A 23336-nucleotide genomic window follows, 5' to 3' on the forward strand; every position below is an offset into this window, starting at 1 on the left:
GCTTAACATCTTGTTTTGTAATATCAAACATACTTTTCATTCCAGATCCAGCTTCTTGTGGAATAAAATGACGAAAGAGCGTGCGATGACGTCAATATGCTCCGTCCCCGTGACACTGCACAAAACCTTAATCTTCTGCTCCACTAAAAACAGGCCCTATCGCACTAAAAATTAAAAAATTGAACTCAATCTGTCATTCACGGTCATGCATTTCATCTTTGAAGTGAAAAAACTATTAAAAACATTTATCTCATACTCGACAGAACATCTTTCACTGAGAGATTTGAGGGTTTCTCGCAGGATAACTTGGGTTAATTCCTCTCAGATTTTGAACCTGGTCAGACAGTCTCCATGTCTACCGCGGATGACGAAACAGATGGAACCATGGAGATTTGATGGAGACTTTTTGATCATGGAGACACTGTCCCGCTGCCAAATCTGAGATGAATTCACGGAAGCTTTTTAATAGTTTCGACAGTTTTCGTCAAAGTTAAAAATTTAGGAAAAATAAAATGGAGTGGCATACACCAAGGGATCGTCAATAAGAAAATGTTCTCCACAAACAGATTAAAAATGCTATCTTACCTCATAGGTGCACATAATATGAAAGCTAATCAGACGATGTTTGTTTCAGTAGAACTAAGAGACGAACGAGTAAGATTTCGCGGAAATTTCTGAAAATATGCAGACGGCTGCTAGGTATTTTAGGATAGCTTTCGCCGCTAATAATAAATTCTAACAGTAAGTGCACAAATAATAATTGCGCACCCATACATTTCACTGTTCAAGTGGCTATTGACACGCAAGTATACCACGAGAAACGCCTTTCTGTTCGCCGATTAATCAAATTATTCGTTCAAATGCTTTAAGCTAGATGAGATTGGACGCACTAATAGATAACTTCACATGGAAAAAGATTTAGCGCTTTCCCGGCGAATACACCTCGTGAGCTGTTATTGGAATCGCCACCGGGTAAGGAACTGCGTAACTGCCCTGTTGGTAGTTATGCAGTTCCATACAAACGAAGGACATAATGGTATCATGCATAACCACCGTAATCTATATCTATATGTGAAAGAGGATATCTGTCTGTCCGCTATGGGTTTTCATACGGCAGCACACATTGCGACCAAAGTAAGCTCTTCACCCTCGACTATAATTATCCACATTATAATGTGTATATTCACTTGCTCTCCCCCATTAAACTAGAAGCGATTTTCAGGGAGTGGATTGTAGTGTAAGAGAGACGCTGAGGGTATGGTTCTCTCAAGGACAAATTAAAACTGCAGAGGAGAGCATAAAAGCTGAGGGGACGAGGCATGATGGAGCGAAAAATGATACGCTTGGAGATAAGTTAGAGCGTGAGGTTGGTTTGGAGTTTGCAAACCAAGCACAGAACAAAGAACACCCCGGAATCGCTTAGCAAAGTCAGTCGTCTAGCGCAGCAGTCGAGTAGGCATTTACGTCTAAGGGAAATAAATATTAATTAGCTGCCTAGCAAATGGGTCGAATCTTTTGACAGCGGAGAAATGCCCAGCAATAGCACGGGATTAGATATAGTATTCCTTTACCCCAGCAATGGTAATGATGTAGTTTCAGCCATCGCGACCGTATGAATCATAATAATGCCTATATTTATACCTTTTAATCCAATGGATCAGAAAAAAAGAGATGCTTGGAAAATAATTTGGACACTAAGTATATGAGATGAAAACGGTGTGTCTAAGACTGAATAAGTGAGACTTAAATTTCTTTTTATTGGCGAAGTTAACTAAAAATTAAAAAATCTATTTTTTAATGAGACACATTTGAGAAATTTTTATGCTAATCCAGACAAGGTGATTCAAGAACCAATTTTTTCCCATTATCCAAGTTTAGTTATTTTAGGTGAAGAAGGATTTTTCAAAAATATTTGGTTTCGATTTCTATTGCATACAAATACTTTACTGCGGAAAGATTTCCAAAATCCGCATGAAATTATATATATACTCTATAAAAAACATACTAACTCATTACTATTAAAAATATTGAACTCCAGTTGCAAGAAAAACTTATTAAAATCTTATTTAAAATACTCATCTCATAGAAACAATTATATTAATAACGACAGGTCACGAACAATGTGCTAAAACGAACTTGGTTCTCTTTCAAAACAAAAGAAAAACAAAAACTACCGTTGGTCACCGTTAAAATCAAAGATCTAAACAAAAGTAAGGACAGAAATTTAATGATAGAGACAATAAAAAAGGCCAATATTTACTCATTCCAGCATGAAAAGGCACTTAACGACTAAGGGTACTTCTTCGATAAAAAATGAAATACCTACGTTTAACTCCTGGCGAGCATAGCTCAAAGTATCCTTTTTATTAAGCAAGCGATGCTGTTTAGTTTTCACCTAATGTACGGTGCTGCCTTTCATTACTTTTCTACCAAACTTTAAGTATTGTATAGATAAACTATATTATTATTATTATTCTGCTTTCTTTCATGGCAACTGGGTAGTTTTCATTAATAAAATAATTCAACGTACACGGGAGGACAAGGTATATTTTGACAATCAATCCTTTTTTCTCATTTCCTTAATCGAATCTCTTATTTCAACACCACAGAATGCCAATCATCTATCCACAGGCCTTGTTTCTTTCCTTCCCAATCCTCGCTCAACCAACACCGTTCATTACAGCAAGATTCATAATACCCATTTTCATATCAGTACACGCTCTTTCCTCAACAACCTCTGTTTCTCCTTTACTAGGAGTAGTTTCTTATTCTCTTGCTCCATGTTTAGTACTTGATCACTCCAATATCTCCCGATTTCCTTCCATTCCCGAATCTCTATCGTCTCAACTCTTTTCCCGCCCTCTCTCCCTACAGTCCACGTTTCTGCACTATAAAGCATTACCCTCCGTATTAGACGCTTCTCAAGTCCTACCTATACACTCACACTGGACGAACCTTTCATAAAATATTTCCTATCATTTAATTTATTATTTATTGACGCTATTCCATCCTTGATGCCATTATTACTGTTACCGCTATACTCCAATTAGCTGCTAAAAAATGTTATACTAAATTCAACTTTTCAATTTTTTCCTCGTTGATAGAAGTAGATGAACATCAACGAGCGACAACCAACGCAATGAGTGCAATCATCATTTGTGTGTCAGTTACCAGCGAGGCAAAAATTTGAAAATCTTTCCTAGCGTAAAGAGACAAATTTTAACTACCTGCCTAAGAATACGCGTTTATTTTAATACAACAAGTCATCAAGGAGTGTTATCATTGTACTTTCAAGTATTATTTTTGGCGAAACATCAAAAGAAAATAAGAATTGTAAAGCACTAATTAAAATTAGGTCTCACTGATTAGCATAGCGTATGGCTAAATAAGCGCCAAGTGACACTTATTTGGTCGGCGGATGCACCAAAATCTCCCATCTTGGCACAAAATTTGAAATGGATATAAACGCTACGGTAGTACACACAATTAACTCAAAAGATTATATCAGGAACATGAATTTGTAAATAATTTAGTAATTAATAATTATCGATGATAGAAGTTAGTTTCCTTGAAATCTAAATTTTTCCCACTCTTGGCAAAAATGTTTTTAAAAAATGTTACCCAAATTCTGAGGGATTCCCACAAGAAAATGCACCAGCGTAAGTCAGATTTTCTCACGAAATTTTTCGAGGCCCTAAAGCACTTATCTCACGAACTTAAGACACCCACGGTAAAAGCCTTGGGCCCCACGCTGTCCCACTGCCTCATTTCATTTTGTTCTCGTGATTTGGGTTTAAACGGCTAATTTCAAATTCTTTCCCACTCAATTCCCTTCGTAACTTGAAATTCAAATTCTAACAGCTGCCATTAGGCATTTCAACGCGTTGAAATTTCGCGAATTTGAATTGAAACGCGTCACCATTTTTCTACAACATACACCTCACTTCTGGATAAGCTCTTCGTGAAATAGGGTGAAATAAAAATGGCGGAGTTAATGCAGGTGGTTTCATGAGCAGGTAAAACCATTTTGTTCAACGATCCATATTTAAGGAGGGCTTGGAAAATTCACGTGGGTAAGGAATGTTTTTTGGGACACTCATTAAAGAAAATGGATTAATAATGACAATATTAATAATTTCGTCTTTATTACAAGGAAATTTCGGACAAAGCGATATACAATCAACATGTTTGACAATAACATACCTCCGCGCCCTGGGTGGTGTCTGAATCCACCCAGGTGGGATACGAACTCGCGACCACTACGTAACCCCGGCACCACTGAGTCTGGCAATTATTAATGAAAAATCCATGTTTTAGTATCTTAAATTAGTGGCTGAGGTTTTATTTTAAGACGAATCTATATCAAAGTGCATGTGAGAAAAAACGTCCTTCTTGAAATTAGTTGTCAAATATAAATGTACCATTACCATCATATTTGAGAATTTATGGCTACGATCAAATGTACTGTTTTAGCGCCCAAATGCAAGTAGCTTTAAAATGTTGAAGTTAGGTGACCTAAATAACAAAGTGATTCCCCTTATCCGCCCAATATATATTTTACCGAATGCGCATGGTACATGAAAATTCAATTATGCTCAAGAAAAAGTCCCTACAAAAAGTTTTAGATTAGAATATCCTTCTCCCCACGCCACGAAAATAATCCGCGAGAATTCAAAAAAAATCATTCAAGTACATTAATTGTATAAAGAATTTACGTTCTCTATTGAAATTGAGAGAGAAAACGGACAAAAAATATATTATTTGAAGTGCTACAATAGATATAAATGGTAGCAATTTGACGCTCAGTTAAAATTAAAACTTGGCACTTAACACTGATCAAATAAACGGGTTTACGAAGCAAGAATTTAGCTTTCAATAACGCATTAAGATGTCCGCATAAAATAGTTGTGTAACCTTTCTACTTATGTGACCTCATTTTTAATACCTACTTATCACGCATGTGTTGAGGTACTGGTTTCAGTGAAGTTGTCTTTTCAACGCCTGCGCTCAGTTATGGAGCTGTTAAAATAATACCCATTCATTATGGAGTGTCCAGATGATAAAGTTGATTTAAAAACAGAAAATATTCACACATACTAAGCGATAAGCGAGCATATTACCACAAGGAATGAAAATTTGTACGACATTGACTCGTTTTTAAAATAAGGAATGTTATACAGGTGCTGCAGTAGCTAGTAATGAGTATTCTCATAAGAAAACTCAGATTTAATCCCCATAAACAAAAGCAATGAATGGATTAAATATTTGATATAAAAAGATTGATTATGAGTACTTTTTAATAAGGCGAGTATAAATCATTGAACGACTACCATATGAAGATATGAAATGGAAAAATGTATTCGTCAGAATAATAAACTATTAAAAAAGAATCAGTTGCTATACCTAGATCAGTATGATGTTTACCTCTCCATAGTGAGGTATGAAGAACCAAAGACAGGTCCGTGAAATAGTAGTAGTTTCACTCGTAGTGTGAAACCTTCCTATGTGTGTTCACTAAACATATATGAACATAAACGCATACATAACGAGCATATCTTTATAGAACTGTACTCAATGCAGAGGTTAAGAACAATATGCAACGGGTAAGAAAAAAATACATTTTAAATGTGTACTCATGCCAAGTCGGGTCAAAATTTAAAGTTAAACAAGAGTATTACCTCCTCCGTTCTCCCTATCTCAATTTCAGTGGTGGTCCTCTTCCCAGTCGGGGAAGAGAGTGCTTACTGTTCTTCGATTTGGCTGCGAATAAATTAGAATTAAGCTGTATTCACACCACGCGCAGTGATACAGAACGATGAAAAATTCGGCATGGTAACCAAATTGTAGTTATGACTGCGATGATATAGCCTTCTGAATTGGTGGCTTCTTGAGCCGCGCATAGAATATACGCCGGAACTCGCGAGCTTGCTCACTTTCAGACAGGCCTGTGCCAACTATTATATTCCGAGGCACCTGTTACTTTCGCTAATTCAAGTTGGAGAGAACGCCATACAAGTCAAATGCTTTAGAGAGAAAGTTTATTTTTAGGTCTACCCTTGATTTTCGGTGTCAATGGACCACTGTGCGTCCTGGGCTCACCTAAGTTCACTTGTAGTGTGAAAGGAAAATAGCAACGCGAACAAGAAAGCTTTGGAATGGTCACCCTTGGATGAAGAAAATGTCAACAATCGACCAGGTTCAAATATCCTACTTATTTTTATTCAATATAATTTAATTAAAGCAAAGCTAATAGAAGCTAAAATATGACGACTGAGAACGGGAGAAAACCTAAAAAAAATGAAGTTAAAAGAGAGGAGGTTGAGGCTAGACGAAATCGTAGATGCATGGAGACACAGATTTCATTAACATTAATAAATGACCTCTATCACTATCACTGAAAATTTGGAGATAACATTACAAGATTTGACCTTGGAAAGGAAGTTGCACGCATAGTAAGAATTAAATTAAGGCTTCTAATATAGATTCAACTAAAACCTCAATAAAAATTCAAGTATCACAACAGTCATATACTTTCAAACCAATAAAAAACAGCCAAAATAGAAATTTCTGATGATAAATTCGAATTTTCACGCATATAATACTTGTCAAATATACGCTTTCTTAAAAAATAAAGTTGAAACTTTCTACGCATTTTATCTCTGAAATTTTAAGACAAATCGGTCATTATAACCATTGGATATCTATATATATATATCCCATTAGAACCAAAGCTGAAAGGCTCGATTAGAAGCCAAAATATTTCAACGCGTTATGCCTGGAATTCCACCTCCGTCACTGCACCGAAATTTAGTCCCTTGAAAATTTTTCTGAGATGTTTTATAAAAAATTAAAAACTCAGAAAGGAAAGATTCAAAACGGTGTTTTGTGAGCTGAGATCGTCGATAATAAGACGCCTTGGGCCGCAGGTCGTGAAATATTTCGTTACAGTCTGACATCTTACACCAGGAGACGTGACTGTACACATTTCTTCCCACACACATCTCGCAACAAATCGCTGTTTCGCCTTCCACTTTTCTGATTCAGACCCAACCGTTAGGAAGCAGTGCCCTATATGCCACAAACACGCATCCGCTATCGGACTACATCCCAAAGGGAGACCCACATCCCTACCCTCGCAATGAAAAAGAAGAACGGGTTCCCTTCACGCAATTTCCTTTCGTCTCTCATCTGCAGCCGAAATCTCCTGACCTCTCATCAGACAAAGATAGGGTCCCGCTGAGGACTGCCCATCGCAGTTTTTAGTTGCGCCACCGACCTCATTATAGCCGTTTCATCTTCCTTGTCATCCCTCCCGTTTCATTGCGGGCCATGAAGTTCGAAAGAACAAAATACAAGCACCCCATTCTATCCGATAATGCGTCCTAGTGACCAACAAAAGCAAAAGGAACGAAGAATGTGATCGACCGATTACTGAATTAGCTTAACGTAAGACTGCCAATTGTGACGCACCGAAAAAATATTGGAGTATAACGATCAATAACGATCTAATCAGGAAAACGATATTTGATTAGCAAATGATTTCTAGTTTTTATTTTCTTTCTTCCGGGCTTTAATATAATAGCTGACATAAATGTTGTAAACACGCCAAACGATATGATGATATATCGTTATTAATAGTGTAATAATTTTAAGGAATACAGATCAACTAAGTAATTATATGACTTTACAACTTTTCCGCCATTCATGACATTGAAGCCTTGAAGAAGGAAAGACATTCCGAAGCGTCAGAAAATTCAATTTGTTCTCACCAGCGAACCCCTAAACCCGGGGATTTTGTTATATGCATGATAAGCAATATTGATCAATAGGGTTCTATTCATTTTATTAGTTTTATTGTCAAATACATTTTAAAGGTTGTAAAGCACTGCAGAAACAAGTGAATTCGTACGCAGTCACGCGCACGGGTGTAACGTTAAATACACCAAAGGGTGAAGTCCGCCATTAAAAACATATTTGATTTGGCGTATCAATTACCACAGAAGATCTTTAACATGGCAGCTAGTCTTCTTTATTGCAATGTGGACCTCTAGGTGGAAAAAACGTTTTTACTCAGGCTTATTTAGAACTCAACTCATAGCAACGGATTTTTTTTTACAACGACTGGTCAAGAACAATATGTTCAAACAAAAAATTTGCTATATTTCAGAATAAAATTTTAAAAAACACCATCGGCCACTGTTCTAATCAAAGGACCAAAGCACACAAGAAAAATTTAATGAATGAAAAAACAAAAAAGGGCAATAGCTGCTCATTCCAAAACTCTGAATAGGAATTTTTGAGACGAATTATCGGCCGGCATCGAAGGGATCCAACGCCTAAATTTTCGGGGCAAAGCGAGTGGCTCCTCGAGGTCTGATTCCATTGAGCGTGGGAGCCGACAAAGAGTACGATAAAAGGAGCAAAAGGGCTTCGGAAGGAAGGGAGCGAGCGAGCGGTTTCCGCAGAGTTGCGCATGCGCCCTTTGATAAAATTCGGGCGCCAGCGGAAAGTTCAACGGCCGAACGGGATCGCTACAAGAGATTTCGGCACGGACTGCGATTATGAGATCTTTCAGGATATGCGGAGCGGACAGCACGGATTTTTTCGACCTAACCTGTGATTACCCTTACGCATGAATGGCTAAGACGTTTTCAGCTGAAGGACACCCGTGAACCATTTTTTTGCATTCCCTATTAATTTAATTTCGTGTTTATACTGATTTCTCAATAATACATCCAAGACTCTGAATGGGTAGTCAATGAAAAAAAGTGCGCTTGTATAATGTTCAGCATTATTTTTCACAGATTTTTGCAAATAAAACTTCTTATCGTACTTTTTATTGAATTTTGTAACATTTTCTCGTATAAAGCTTGAGTTCAGTTCAGTTCAACAAGGTTTATTCCACGAGATAACAACATGCATAAAATATGAAAATGGTAACAATAGCAATATATACATCTACATCTCGTGGAGCTGTTTAGGCATACGCCTCTTCAGCACTACTGGGGTTGAACACTGGTACGGGAGTGGTATTGGCCCGGCATTTACCCTATGGACGGCGGGAAACCCTTAAAACCGCCGTCAGGCCACCACAGTACAATAAACTATGAAGTATTAACGTGCCAAGGATAAACTACGTCAATGTGTTAACAATAATAAAATATACACGATTAACAAATAAATAAATAGTCTCTGCTCTGATTTCACTGGATAAATAAATAAATATATAGATAAATAGTCTCTACTCCTTCACTGGTATATCACTGGTATTTTGGTGTTTTTGTCCTCACTGGTATCACTGGAGGATTTGGGGGGGGGGGGGTAGGGGGGGAACTAGGACGATGTCGTCCTCACTGGGGTGGGGATTCACAGGTTTCCGTTTCTGTCTCACTCGCTGACGAATATTTAACACTTTTACTGCCACCGGGAAGATATATAAAATTGTGTTAAATTAGAGTGTCATACTAATTTGTTATTTACTTTTTTTTTAATACTGTTTGTCTGACACTATTGTTATAATAAATTGTCGCCTTGATTTCTTGTGATGGTTGGTCAGTTACTCCGCAGTATGATGTTTTCCCTTGCGTTGGTGTTGTTTTGCCGAATTGTCTGTGTGCTGACGGCGGTTTACAACGAGTGAATGTTTTGTATTTATTTTCATTTTTTGTTTTTCTTTATGAATGTGATGTCACCCTGAACTTGTGTAAGCTGTACAATTATCTTCTCAAACATATTCTTGGATCAAACATATTATTGAGTTTAAAATTGTGTTAAATTTGAGTGTTATACCAATCTGTCATTTATCTTATTTGAAAATATTGTTTGTGTGACTTTATTGTCATAATAAATTGTCACCTTAATTTCTTGTAGTGGTTAGTCTGTTATATCGCAGCATGATGTTTCTCCTTTCGTTGGTATTGTTTTTGCCTAATTGTCTGTAAGTTGGCGGCTGTCCGCAACGAGTGAATCTTATGTGTTTCTTTTCATTTTTTTTTCTTTTCTTTTGGGAATGTAATGTCATGCTGAACTTGTGAAAGTTGTGCAATGGTTTTCTCATGGGCCACAGGCCCACGAAATAAACAAATTTATTATTATTATTATATCGGCCCTCACTGGTTGAGCGAAAACTGCCAGGGGCCGAGTTATCGGACCGATTTATTTGACTTTTTTTTTATAGTGAATGTGGCCTTTTCAACGGCTGTAATTTAAGTAAACCCTCAAAATCTATGTCTGGTTATAAGATATAAATATATCTTAAGTATTGGGAAAAAATCTAGATGTACTTAGGTATATAAAATTAAATAGCAGAAAAATTTTTATGCCTGAAATGTTGCAAATTCCGGAAAATAGCCTTGGCATTCTTCGCGCATCCCACGAAATTACTTCTTTATTTCATAGTCAAAAATTAAATATTACCAAAAGAGGATATTACCTTATTTTATAGTGATTGTGGCCTTTTCAACGGCTGTATTTTAAGTAAACCCTCAAAATCTATGTGTGATTATAAGATATAAATATATCTTAAGTATTGGGAAAAACTCTAGATGTAGGTGTATAAAATTAAATAGCAGAAAAATTTTAAAATCTGAAATGTTGCAAATTCCGGAAAATAGCCTTCGCATTCTTCGCGCATCCCACGAAATTACTTCTTTATTTCATAGTCAAAAATTAAATATTACCAAAAGAGGATATTACCTTATTTTATAGTGATTGTGGCCTTTTCAACGGCTGTGACTTAAGTAAACCCTCAAAATCTATTTGTGATTATAAGATATAAATATATCTTAAGTATTGGGAAAAACTCTAGATGTAGGTGTATAAAATTAAATAGCAGAAAAATTTTGAAATCTGAAATGTTCCAAATTCCGGAAAATAGCCTTGGCATTCTTCGCGCATCCCACGTAATTACTTCTTTATTTCATTGTCAAAAATTAAGTATTACCAAAAGAGGGTATTACCGCAGTCATAAATTATTAGAAAGTCTATTCGAAAGCACCATTTTACGAGAGTAATGAGTTCCCTACCAGGGGATGAAATTCGATTCGAAAAATATCCTTTTATATGAGACGGATTCGAAACTGGATTTTTCAAATTTCGGAAGTTTTTTTTTACATCGAATGTCTACCGCTGATGCTTAAATATTAACTTTACTACCATTCGCGTGGTGACGAACAAAATCACTTGCTTTATTGATGCGAGAAAATAGCGGCAAGAAGTGAAGTTAAGAGACCGCTCAGCGAGTGGAGTACTCCATTTGCAGTAAATGATTTTATATAATGTTCCCATTTTGTAGACATATTGCTTTCTTTCAGTATATATGAAAATATTATAGTTTTTCCGGATAAAACGCAAATTCATGAAAAATTAAAACTACAGCTGATATCTATGGATCCTATTATAATTCTGAATACCGATTTACCTCAGTTGACTAGACATATAATGATGCATGATAACCTTCTAGTCCTCCGCTCGATTATAGACAGTTGAAATATTATGCATTCAATGTGACTTCCGTTTTTGGATTCGTCTAAATCTTATTTCCACTTTGCTGAAAATTTCACTTCTTGTCATTATATAGCCAGCAGCTACTTTGAAATACCTGATAATTCTCAGGGAATACGATTGAGCCATTATACCAGCGTAAACCAAAAGGCATCTTAGTCCTCGGTTACCGGAGAACTGCGTCGTTAACGTTACAAACAATGGCGTCTGATATTGGATCGAAAGCCAGATGAAGTCCAAATGACGAGAAAAAAGTCGGTGAAACTTAAATGACGTCCTTGACTTCTTTCCAGTCGTGAGGAAACCTTTCCAGACCACATTTTTTAATCTCAGACAGTCGGCATTATATTTAAACCAATCGAAAGATGAGTTTTCAGCCACTCACGTTTTAAAACTATACAATTTTTAATACAAACGGTGACGGTTCTTTAATTTTTCATATTCATACATGGCTCCACAAGGTAAAGAAATAGTCCAACAGAAGCTGGGTACACTTATAGTGAATCCATAGGTGATCAGCCGCTGGAGCAATGGTTTGATCAATTTTTCCATTGATTTTGGATAGCCAACATTAAATGATGACTATAATACAGGCAGTGATAATCGGAAAATAGAATAGTGGAGCATTTTTCGTCATTTTTAAAACGTGAAATACTATTGCCTTAAGTACCCCAATTCTGCTTCTTTAGGAATTTTAAACGGTCGTCGATTCTTCTTAATTTAGGTAAATGTTAATTTTTCTAAGACAGAAATGTGCGATAGAGAAATAATAAGTAATTTAGGAATTAGGCTTCTCTGCACATCAAAAATATAAAAATATAGGAAACTTCAGTTTTTCTAATATATGGGAACGAGGTAAATGATTTGTGAATCTCGAAAGCAAGGCCAAAATGTAAATAAAAAAAATTCTTTAAACCATGAAATTAATTGCACTACTATAGTGAAGTTTACTCTCCATTCCGCAAGGTATCACGATATTTTATATTCGTGAAGGCGGAAAATGTTTAAAAAATATTTTTCGGTGATTTGACTATTTTATATAGCCTGAGAATAAAAAAAACTTGGAAAAATTGATACACATACATAAAGAGACACAAGTGATAAAGTAAGTATTACATCGGTAACATGATACAACATGGATATGCTGGAAATCTATACCTTGCGTGGAAACAATGTCGGAGCGATACGCTAAATATTGCTCATGCTGAATAATTTGAGATGAGGCCACAAATAAGCTTAAATTCCCTATAACCTCAGGACTTATTTCTTGGTCCATTTCTTTTCCATGAATTTTACATATCCGAAAATATTTTCCAATAATTAGTTCAAATTTTCGGGTACGTATAAAAAATCTATCCAATTTTCCCGTTTATATGTAAAGAAATTAACTTTCTAATACATCACTTTTCGCAGTTTGGAGCAGCAACGCAACTTTGAATAGAAAATTAAGTATTATTATCGACCGTGCTGATTAACTGGTAAAATTCGCAATATTTTTATCTATTTTTAATTCACGCAATAAACGATGACAAAAATATAAGTTTCCGCTAAAAATACCATATTTGAATCTAAAACTCAAGATAAGCAGAAAAGAGAGGCATACATACGAACGATAAGTTGTTTACTCGTCAGGAAGTCCCAATGAAATTGGTTACTATAACTGTAATAGCTGCGACCCAATCTGAAAATATTTATTTGTTCAACTTATTGTTAATTTCATTTTCACGGTCATTATCACGCATTATCCAGGTGAAGTCGAAACCCAGTCGGCAAGTAACAACTTATGATGGTATAGTGTGCCAATTAATATTTATAAAAATGAAATTTAACTTCAAGATGAAATGTAACCTAGAAGGTTATCATACATCATTATATGTCTAATCAACTGAGGTAAATCGGCATTCAGAGTTATAATAGGATCCATAGATATCAGCCGTAGTTTAAATTTTTTCATGAATTTGCGTTTTATCCGGAAAAACTATAATATTTTCATATATACTGTAAGAAAGCTATATGTCTACAAATTGGAAACATTAGATAAAATCATTTACTGCAAATGGAGTACTCCACTCGCTGAGCGATCTCTTAGCTTCATTACTTATGAAATGTAACTTAAATATTATTCACTGATCAATAACCAACACAAATTCACAACCTAAAATAAAATTATCGATTATTTACATCGTCACCGAATGCCTAACTTGCACCGACGATGGTGAAAACCATCGATCAGTAATCAATTAATTAATCCATCAAATAATTCGAGTGGACAGCTTCTTGACTGAGGCGGGTTATCGAGAGGTTGTAGATGCTGGTAAACTCTTCAGGGACGAGACAATGAGGAAGTCGCCCGGGTCCCATCGCTTGCATATTGGGGTCATGGGGAAAGAGGGCCGAAAGGTGGGGGATGGGTAGGACCGGAAGAGAAGGACACGCGAATGGAAATACGGCGTGAGAGACGCGGAAGGAGCGAAGAAGATGGCCGTGAGGTGGAGCAAGGGGGCCTGGGACCGAAACGGCGAAGGCGGGCGGCGCGGCGGCGCCCGCCCTCGCGATGGGGGGGATTCGGATGGCTGGGTTGCGACGCCACCACTGGGTGACCTACGGCTCTCAGAGAACCACGAAGAAAGATCGATTCACGATGAATTAAACTGGCTTTTTAATGTAGCTCAAAAACGATACCTTCCTACTCTTCTATTTATCTATGCACGAGCGTGATGCGCCCGCTCCCAGCGTGCCTCTCCCGCTCTTTTCAATGCAGGTCCACAGAGGGATAGGCGCGTTTCTAATTTTAAAATGTAGAAAAAAAAAGGCATGGTCTTATGTACAAATTTAATTGGAATGTTCATGTACAAATTGAGGTTAGAGGACCTCTTTAAACACAACATTGGAAGTAATTACACTATCCTCTGTTAAACGCACATGATGACTCATACTTACGTATCAACAGGAGACTTGAATGTGGAATCAGCCGCATTTTTATAAAAGTTATTCAAAGAATGCGAGATATTGTTGCAAATGAACAAATGTATCAGTTTGTGCGCCGTAAACGTCAGGAATATTGACCGGTTTTAGTTTTTTTTATTATTTAAAAACCAATTTTAGGAAACAATAGCAATCTTTAGGAAGTAAGATATGCCGTCGCATGTTCTCTGATAAATTCTGTGCATTTTGGTACCTCATTTATAGAGTTTGGTTGCGTATAAGTTGAGAAAAAGGTATCTATACAGTAGAAATAATACAGAAGATGTATAGGTTAAGTTTGTAGCGTGTCAGTCTGTCTGCTTTCAACGCAGTGGCGGATACAGATGGGGGGCGCAGGGGGCGTGCGCCCCCCCTTTGCGGGGCCACCCGTATTGCCAAACATAGCAGAACCATAATTTTAACTTTTTTATATCATAAGATGGCATTGTCTTGAATGTGCATCTACCGATTCGATCGATAGATTTTCCTTCCTCATAGGAAAATCTACTAGAATTGGTAGCATATTAATTGCATATTGCTTGGTTTCGCTAATAGTAGGACCTGCCCGCCTTTGTGACGGTGCAGGATTCCTCGTCCCCTCCCTTTCTTCCCCGTCCTTCCCCTGGAGGCGCCGTCGGGCTCTCATCGCGGCGGCGCCTCCTTTCCTTGTTCCTTTCCGTCCTTCCCCTTCTGGTGGCAGAGGAGAAAAGCTGATCGCTTATAGTCCCTGCCCCAGGAGTGTATCCCGCGAGCCCGTCCTAAGGGTTTCGTTCCCACTGTCTTGAATGTGTGTTAAATCACTTTAGTTAAAATTTCTGAAGCTCTGCATGTGACTTGGTTATTTTTTATTGCGATAAAAGTAAAGGTAACTCAAGATGTCTTTTGCGCCCCCCCCCCTTGAATTTTCTCTGTATCCGCCACTGTTTCAACGTAAACATCGTGGCCCTCTTCATCCCACTCACGATGGCGAGTGTCGAGAGCGGTAGGAAGGGAATTCGTGGTTTGGAGCCGAAGAGGTCCGCTCGCGTCGAATGCAAAAATAAAACGCAGTCCGCCGACGGAAGATGGAGCGACGCTTGGGCGACGGACGTTCACCACATCACAGCGGCAGGAAGGTAATCTGTGGCCAGGGATGGTAAGTGAAACGAATGTTTCGTCTCCGACCGGAGGGAAACGAAAATACAAGGCCTAGGCTTAGCTTCGTGCCCGCACGAAATTAAAATCACCAAGGAGTTTATTTTATACTCGGGACGAAACTTTACTCCCAAGAACGAAACTAAATTAATCGAAACTCGGCTGCTCATAGTTAAGTTACGATCCCTGAAGTTGAGTGGAGGGGGATAAGAGGGAATAGTTTCGACCCATTACGATTGACATACGTATAGAGAGGTTAAAACATCGAGCTTAAAAATCGAATGGCCAGCTTTTGTTTACTGTCCTGTTAGTGGTAAAAATGAGTGCCCCATGCATCTGATGGCGGTAGGCCGAACCTCTACTTCATTCAACATTACTTTGTACTCGGTGAGTAGGTCGAAACTAAACTGTTTGAAGGTGAAGCACGTGGTCCCTCCGGTACGAAACATTATCCACGTTTCGTTTCGTCCCAGAGTTTTAGTTTTGTTTCGACGCGAAGTAGTTTTGTAGCTCCACGGGTTGTGCCGTTACGACTTTAAATCTTCCAGATTCTGAACGTTAGCCCCAGACACAGGGAACTCCGATCGTCTGTCACTAGCTGGTAGAGGGAAAGACTCCACAAACAAGAATAATCAGCACTCAAGGAAACAATTGTCACAAAATTACGAGTCATTTTCAATCAATATCTATTAAAAGTAGAAATATTCAAAATCAGAATTAGTATAGAAAACGACGATGATAACTAATGATCTCATTGGAAACATTACCAAAGACTAAGTAATTTTACTATTTTTGACTTTCGTTTATTTTCTAATGCGATCCCTGTCCGTGGCTGTAGTGGAAGTCTTCCGGTAGCATAGAATGCAACAAAAAATTCTCGCCCGTCGATGCACGTCGTGAGACGAGTAAATTTGTGCTCGTGTGACACAATGCATGCTTTCGTAAATGCATCGCGTAGTTTGCATTCGACGCAGAATCTCTGCTCGCACATTTAAGACTTTGTCCCTGCGCTGTAGCTCGACATAGCGCGAATTTGCCTTAAAAAAAAAGGAGTAAAAACAGCCAGCCGACAAAACGGGAGATCAACTGGCAAGCCACAGTTAATTCCTGTCTCCCGACTGCAGAGGTTCTCCCCAAACTCTAGCAAAGGAGAGCCAGGAACTGGCATACCACAAGTAATTACATGTCACCAAAATCCCCTGGGACTGTTTCTCGCAACTGGACCATGAATCTCGTGATTGGGCCATGAAAAGCAATAGGTTGACAACCGGTAGGTCGACCTAAGTGCAGAGCACCCAGGTGGACACTGAAATTGGACACAGGATGATACACTCAAATATGAATTATTTTTTGTGCCCAAGTAGAACATGAACAGCTTGATTAGATTTTATTAAGTTTGACTTGGGAAAGTAAAATAAAATAATATTTACACGGCATAGTACGATATTAGGGAAGGACCCGGCAAGACGCATATGTTTAGGGAAAGTGTTGAAAAAAAGGTACAAATATATAATCAACAGAACATTCTTCATTATTAATCAGTACTTTGTTTCACAACATTTGGACTGAGCTATAAAAAAATGAGAACTTAAACACTAACTTCTCCTAAAAATCAATAAAATAGAAACGTACCAATTATCTGTTTTGCCCAAAGCATCCGGGAAAAACGGAAATGCCACAAGGGCAAAAAGGATAACTTGAAAATTTTAAAAATTAGTCTTGACAATCATTTCAGAAGAAGCTGCCTCCTCCTGCGTATGCTGTGCAGTTCTTGTGTGCCCTTCCTTGGTACTGGCTGCACTATATCCAGTTGTCGATATTCGGCTCACTGTATTTTTCCGTTCACGCAAAGCAAAAGAAATCTGATGTGGCATTTCATTTTTATTCTTAGATTTCTCTGTCTTCTTGCAAGTGCTGGGTCCGGAAAATTCAGTCATCTATGTCTTTTTGTGTTTTAATTTGTCATATTTTTTTAACCAGCTCAACTTTAACAGAAGGGAACGCCAATATCCCTGTTTGTATTTTCCCTGATTGTGTTCTATAAATTTTGCCCGGGCCTCCCCTATGTATGAAATGAGTATTTTCCTACCATGTGAGCTTATTTTCTAGTACCTGCGACTTAAAAACGGATGCTTTTTTGCACTAGGCGAAACTACTCATTTAAATAACCCAAGTATGCCAACGCTTTATTGTAAGACTTAACCAAGACTACAAGATTCTAATCGGAGATGAACGGAAAAACTCTCTGAGATGCTTATCCCAACAAGTACTGTCCTGTTAGACAGGATAACTCAAATTAGATGACTCGTATCGCTATAAAGGTTTCCCACAGTTCACTTCGGTAAATCATAGCTTTTCCGTACGAAGATTATTTCCTGTCTCATAAAATGCTGTCACAAAAGCAAGATCTTTTATCCGTAATTAAATGAGATTTCTGCGTCCAAGTAAGCGGTGATGATATTTTCACGATCATTCCCTTGCCATCTGATGGAATGGCAAGTTTTGCACAACGCTTCATCGTCTCAAAAATTTGGCGAGTCATGCTGACCAGACTTCCATTCTATGGCGGCCGCAAGTGCTTTTAAAGCAGGTTTCCGAGAGCCCAGGTTTTTTTGTCGAAAGTTCCAAAAGATCTCGCTTTATCAACAACGCCTACGTATAAGGCCATTAAAGAAGAATCATTGACAAAGTGCGGAGTTTGTTCAGACGATAAATTCTTTTATATCTTTGAATAATAAAATTTTACCACCAATGCATTAAAACGCCCACAAGTAACTTTAAATTAATCCTCGGTGAATATCAAGTCTATATTTTGAAGCCAATTTGCGCAACATATTTTTTGAGAAAGCAATACATAGAAAAACATGCTTAACGATAACTATGACTGCTTTAACCTCCGATAATAACCACAGAATATTGTACCGAAAATGATAAAAACCGCAAATTTACTCAAGTATATTGTTGAGAGATGTAAACAAAAACTATGCGCCCATTTTTCATGTGATGTAGAATTCTTAAACATGTTAATCTATAATCGTGGCATCAAAATACAGAAATAGTTGCTAGCATTAAAAAGTGGACAACGAATTCATCATACATGAACAATAAAAAGCGAAATTGGCAAAAATTCCACATCGATAGGTAAATGTATATTGAAATTCACAATGAGAAAGTAATTTAAACACGAATTCACAACAACTTATTCCCGGTTGAATTAAAATAGACATTCATCATCATCATTTGTCAAAAAGCCTGAGATTGGTTTGACGCAGCTCTCCATTTCTCTCTCCTATCCGCTAGCCTTTTCATAGCTACGTATATATTCTCTTTTACATCCTTTATAACCTGTTCTACGTAACTCATTTGGGGCCGTCTCTTGCCCTTCTTCCCTCCTACCTGCCCTTCTACGATTTTTTTCATCAGATCATCATGTCTGAAAATATGGCCAACTAAGCTGTCCCGTCTTCTGCTCAGGAATTTTAGAAGACTTCTCTTTTCTCCCACTCTTCTTAGCACTTCCTCATTACTTACACGATCGATCCCTTCTATCTTCATCATTCTTCGGTAGCACCACATTTCGAATGCTTCCACTCTTGACTCCTCTTCAGCTGCCAACATCCAAGCCTCACTTCCGTAGAGAAATATGCAGCATAGACTCTATCACACTCAATTTAGGCCACGACCCAAATCAGTTGCAATGCGTCCATTCACTGACTCACCAATCTCCTTCCATTCCCACTCCTACGAAACTAAAACTCTCCTGAAATTCCCATTTAACTATAAATTTTTCCAGTTAACCACTTTTACGCAATTATATCACAGGAAAGTAAAAAAATAATAATGCTCAGCTATCATATAAATATGACTTCAAAGACAACAAACAAATTAATACACTATTTACACTTTCGCAATTGGGTATCAAATTAACCTTAAAAAGTTTCCCAGCGACTACATTATTAAAAGAATACTTTCTGAAACTCTTCATGTGCGTTATTTAAAGAATTTCATACAATATAATACATGCTTTGCTTCATACAAGAAAACTAGAGCGTAAAGAAATGCTATTAGCTGAAGAGGGGTAACATAAATAAACAATTCTTATATCTATTTGCGTCTATTATAGCACTAATTTCATCCAATCAACATGTTTTCACTTACATCATTGCACTTACAAGATAAAACTTCGCCAGCTATTATTGCGAAATCTAATAACAAATAATCATAGCTATACATGCCACTTCCATTTAGCTCTCAAGGGAGCTCTTACTTATTTTGAACAACAGTTATTATGATTTGATCAGAAAGCTAACATCTTTTGAAATGTTCAAGACAATACCATTTGTTTCTCTATAGAGCCTCCTTGAAAATATACCATGAGCACCAACAGTCCCAAATAATAAACAAGTCAACTGACTGGTGTATTTCGAGAGATAAAGCCTTCCTGATGGTTTCTCACTGTTATTTACGGAGAGGGATAATTTTTTTACTGAAGCCCATTGTACCTTCTAAATGTAAATTTCATGCATTCTCTCTACTAAGAGCTTCGATATGCTAATTATCCAGTGTATTCCAGTTGTTTGATAAGGTCACCAGAGTATTTTAATGCTTATCAAATAAATTTTTTTTCGAAAAGCAATGACTATAAATAATGGTAAGCAACCATTAAAAGTGGAAAATAGAGGTTATTGCCGATAATTAATGATTTTTCGGTGGTACCCGATTACCAATGCCAATGCAATAGCCAATAATTATTAAGAGGTTTTGAGAGACGCTATCACATTCACTTAGGGCTTCAACCGAAAGGTCAAATACGTTATTGTGCGTTCTACTTGTTCATCCTCGCCAATTTATTCCAAGAGATAAATATGTAAACTAACTCCATTTACCTACATCAGACTACGATTGTTTTTCTTTCTCGAAGACAGCTTTACCGAATCCAATGAATTTGAATAAAAGAACATGTTTTTACTAAAATTTTAAAAAAAAATAATCGCCTCCAATATCTTTTCTAATGTATTTAGCCATTCGAGAGCACGTTTTCTGAAAAAATAAATGCATTCCGTTGACTTAAAAATTAAATGTAAAAAAAATTGCGCTGTCATACCAAGGAATCTTCTGTCGATACAAAAAGGTAACACGACAGAATATATGGTTTCTATAAATTTTGGATGCCCTAACTTCCCTCTGAAAACTTTTTACAGGGCAAAAAGGGTAGCCGAAATGATTTATCTCCATATGCTGACAATTGAATAGAACTCGACGAAAAATACTATGACTGCTGAAGCCAAAAGTAGAAAGCGGAAGCAATATAGGATCCAAGGCTCATTCTTGACTCCATGAAGCTATAATAAAATAAATCATTTAAACGCAATGCAGGTCCTGTTGGAAAAATTAAATGCCCCTAAAATTTTGGAAACGTATTTTTATCTCCTATTTATACTTGATAGATGTTCATCTATGTCCAGCCATAAATAAATTATTTATTTGGAAGGAAATGCCACTTTAAGTCGCATCGAAGATGATTAGAGTGGAGTGTATATGATTTATGTCAACCTTTGGATACCCTAACTTCCCTCAGGAGAGAGAATACAAGCCACAAAGGGCAACTTACATGATTACTTTTCATATCCTGAATTGAACGCGACGAAATATGTTTTAATTTATGACGCCAAAAGAAGAAAAGAAGCAAAAATATATGGGATCCATATCACCGGATTAAATAAGTGGCTTTGAAAACAGCCACGCTAAAGGGATCAAATTTATCTACACCAAGGATGAAATTCAACATGAAAAAAATCATTTGACATCAATCAGGATCGATGGCATATTCGTGATTCCTTGAAGCTACGCACACAAATAAGTTATAGCGTATTTTACGCAAGCAGTCTTCTCACATGAGGGAGTGAGAAGCCAATCGATACAAGTATTTTTTTCCAAACAGATTTAGGCACAGGTCTCGGGCAGGGAAATCAAACGAGATCAACTAGATAGTTAGTGATGCATTTGATATTCTACTCGATGTCAGCACGGGATATAGACTCACTCTAATCCCATGGCCACCAGGTTTTTGTACCTTTTTTCTTTCAATTTCTGCGCCCAACTCTGCTCAGAAAATAATCATTTGTACCCCTTAGCCGCTCACCCCCTCATACAGGCCCGTCGCGAGGGCGGGGCAACCAGGGCATTTTGCCCTGGGCGCAGCAAGTTGGGGGCGCACCGTGTTCGCAGACGAAAAAATGTTTTTAAATATCCTTGTATGTTTTACTTTCATAATCGATAAAATATCTTTATTACGAAAAAATGTTTTCAATTATATTTTCAACTCTCCCGATTGCAGATATATCATTGTTATGGGGCAGGGGGGGGGGCGCACGATCCCAGTTCACCCCGGGCGCCAGATCAGCTAGCGACGGGCCTGCCCTCATATATTGGGGATCGGGTTGGTGTGGTGGCTAGAGTGTTGGATTCCCATCCGGCGGGCTCGGGTTCAAATCCCGGCGGTGGCAGAGAATTATCAGAGGCTGCCCGATCCCTGCTTGAATGGTGTGCGGAGGACATTTCAAGTGCAACACTCCGTCCGTCGGATGGGACGCTAAGCCGTGATCCCCTTGGCGCATTTCGTTAAGAGCTGGCTAATGCCATCGCCGGGTTTTTCTCCACTTTTCCTTACCTACCCTTTCCCTCATGGCGCGAATGACCTCAGTTGTCGGTCGCCTCCGCCAAATACCATACCATAATTCACATTATAATGTAATTCTCGTAAATTGCAACCCTTCACGGAGGCCTAAACGTTGTAGCAGTCTTTCGCTGGTGAGATGGGAAAAGATGAAGAAATAAGCGCGCGGGAAAATTGAATGCGTAGAGTGGCACAGGCAATTTAAGAGTCGAGAACAGGGACGAAGCCCTCCCCTCGAGACGGAAGACGAAAATGTTAAAGGTGAGGAGGGCCTGCCTAATCGCAGGAAGTCTGCGGAGCGGCGTCAGTGGCCAAGGCCCGGACGACGGCATTCCTCCGCCGGTTGCTTGAAGGCCGCATCCGTGGGGGGTGGACGAGGAAGTGATTCGGGGATGTGTGGGTAGATGAGAAGGTGGGCTCAGAGGAGATCCTTAAGAAGGATTGGCCCCCCGGAAGGGATTCGCACTTTCCGCGGGCCACAACCCCACGCAGGCACACCCTAAGAAATTCTGTGACCCTGGCTAAACGTGGTTTTTGGATTCACTACAGTCTCACCCATTTATATATGATTCTCTCACCTTCCTCCTTTCCCTGCCATATTGGTCTTCAGAGAAAATAACACTCACAAAACAAAATTTGTGAATGTATAAAATCAGATCCCAAGCAGCATCAAGGATAGGGACATGGAGTGGCTAGGAGGCTCTCCTGTCCCGTATAAATTCGACAACTGAACAAAACCAACAATTTATCTAGTGTAAATTGTATTCCCGATTGGCGATAGCACCTCCTACCCCCTCTCTATATCCACCACTGATCCCAAATGATTAGAAGGAATGGTGGGAATTAATCTATATACCACGCGTCTCCAAATTCTACTGAAAATTGTACTAATTACATTGGCAGTTTGGCAGTCAGGTTACGGATGCGGAGTTCAAAGAACCAAGTTGGGGTGAAACTTACCGGAAATCAAACCCAGATCTCCTAATGACCGGTCGCATATGCTACAAGTTGTACCGAGTCATTTCAGTCAGCCATCAATGGTCAATTGCGATTTTCAAAA

The sequence above is a fragment of the Ischnura elegans genome, chromosome 1, assembly GCF_921293095.1.
Source record: "Ischnura elegans chromosome 1, ioIscEleg1.1, whole genome shotgun sequence".
Taxonomy (NCBI): Eukaryota; Metazoa; Arthropoda; class Insecta; order Odonata; family Coenagrionidae; genus Ischnura; species Ischnura elegans.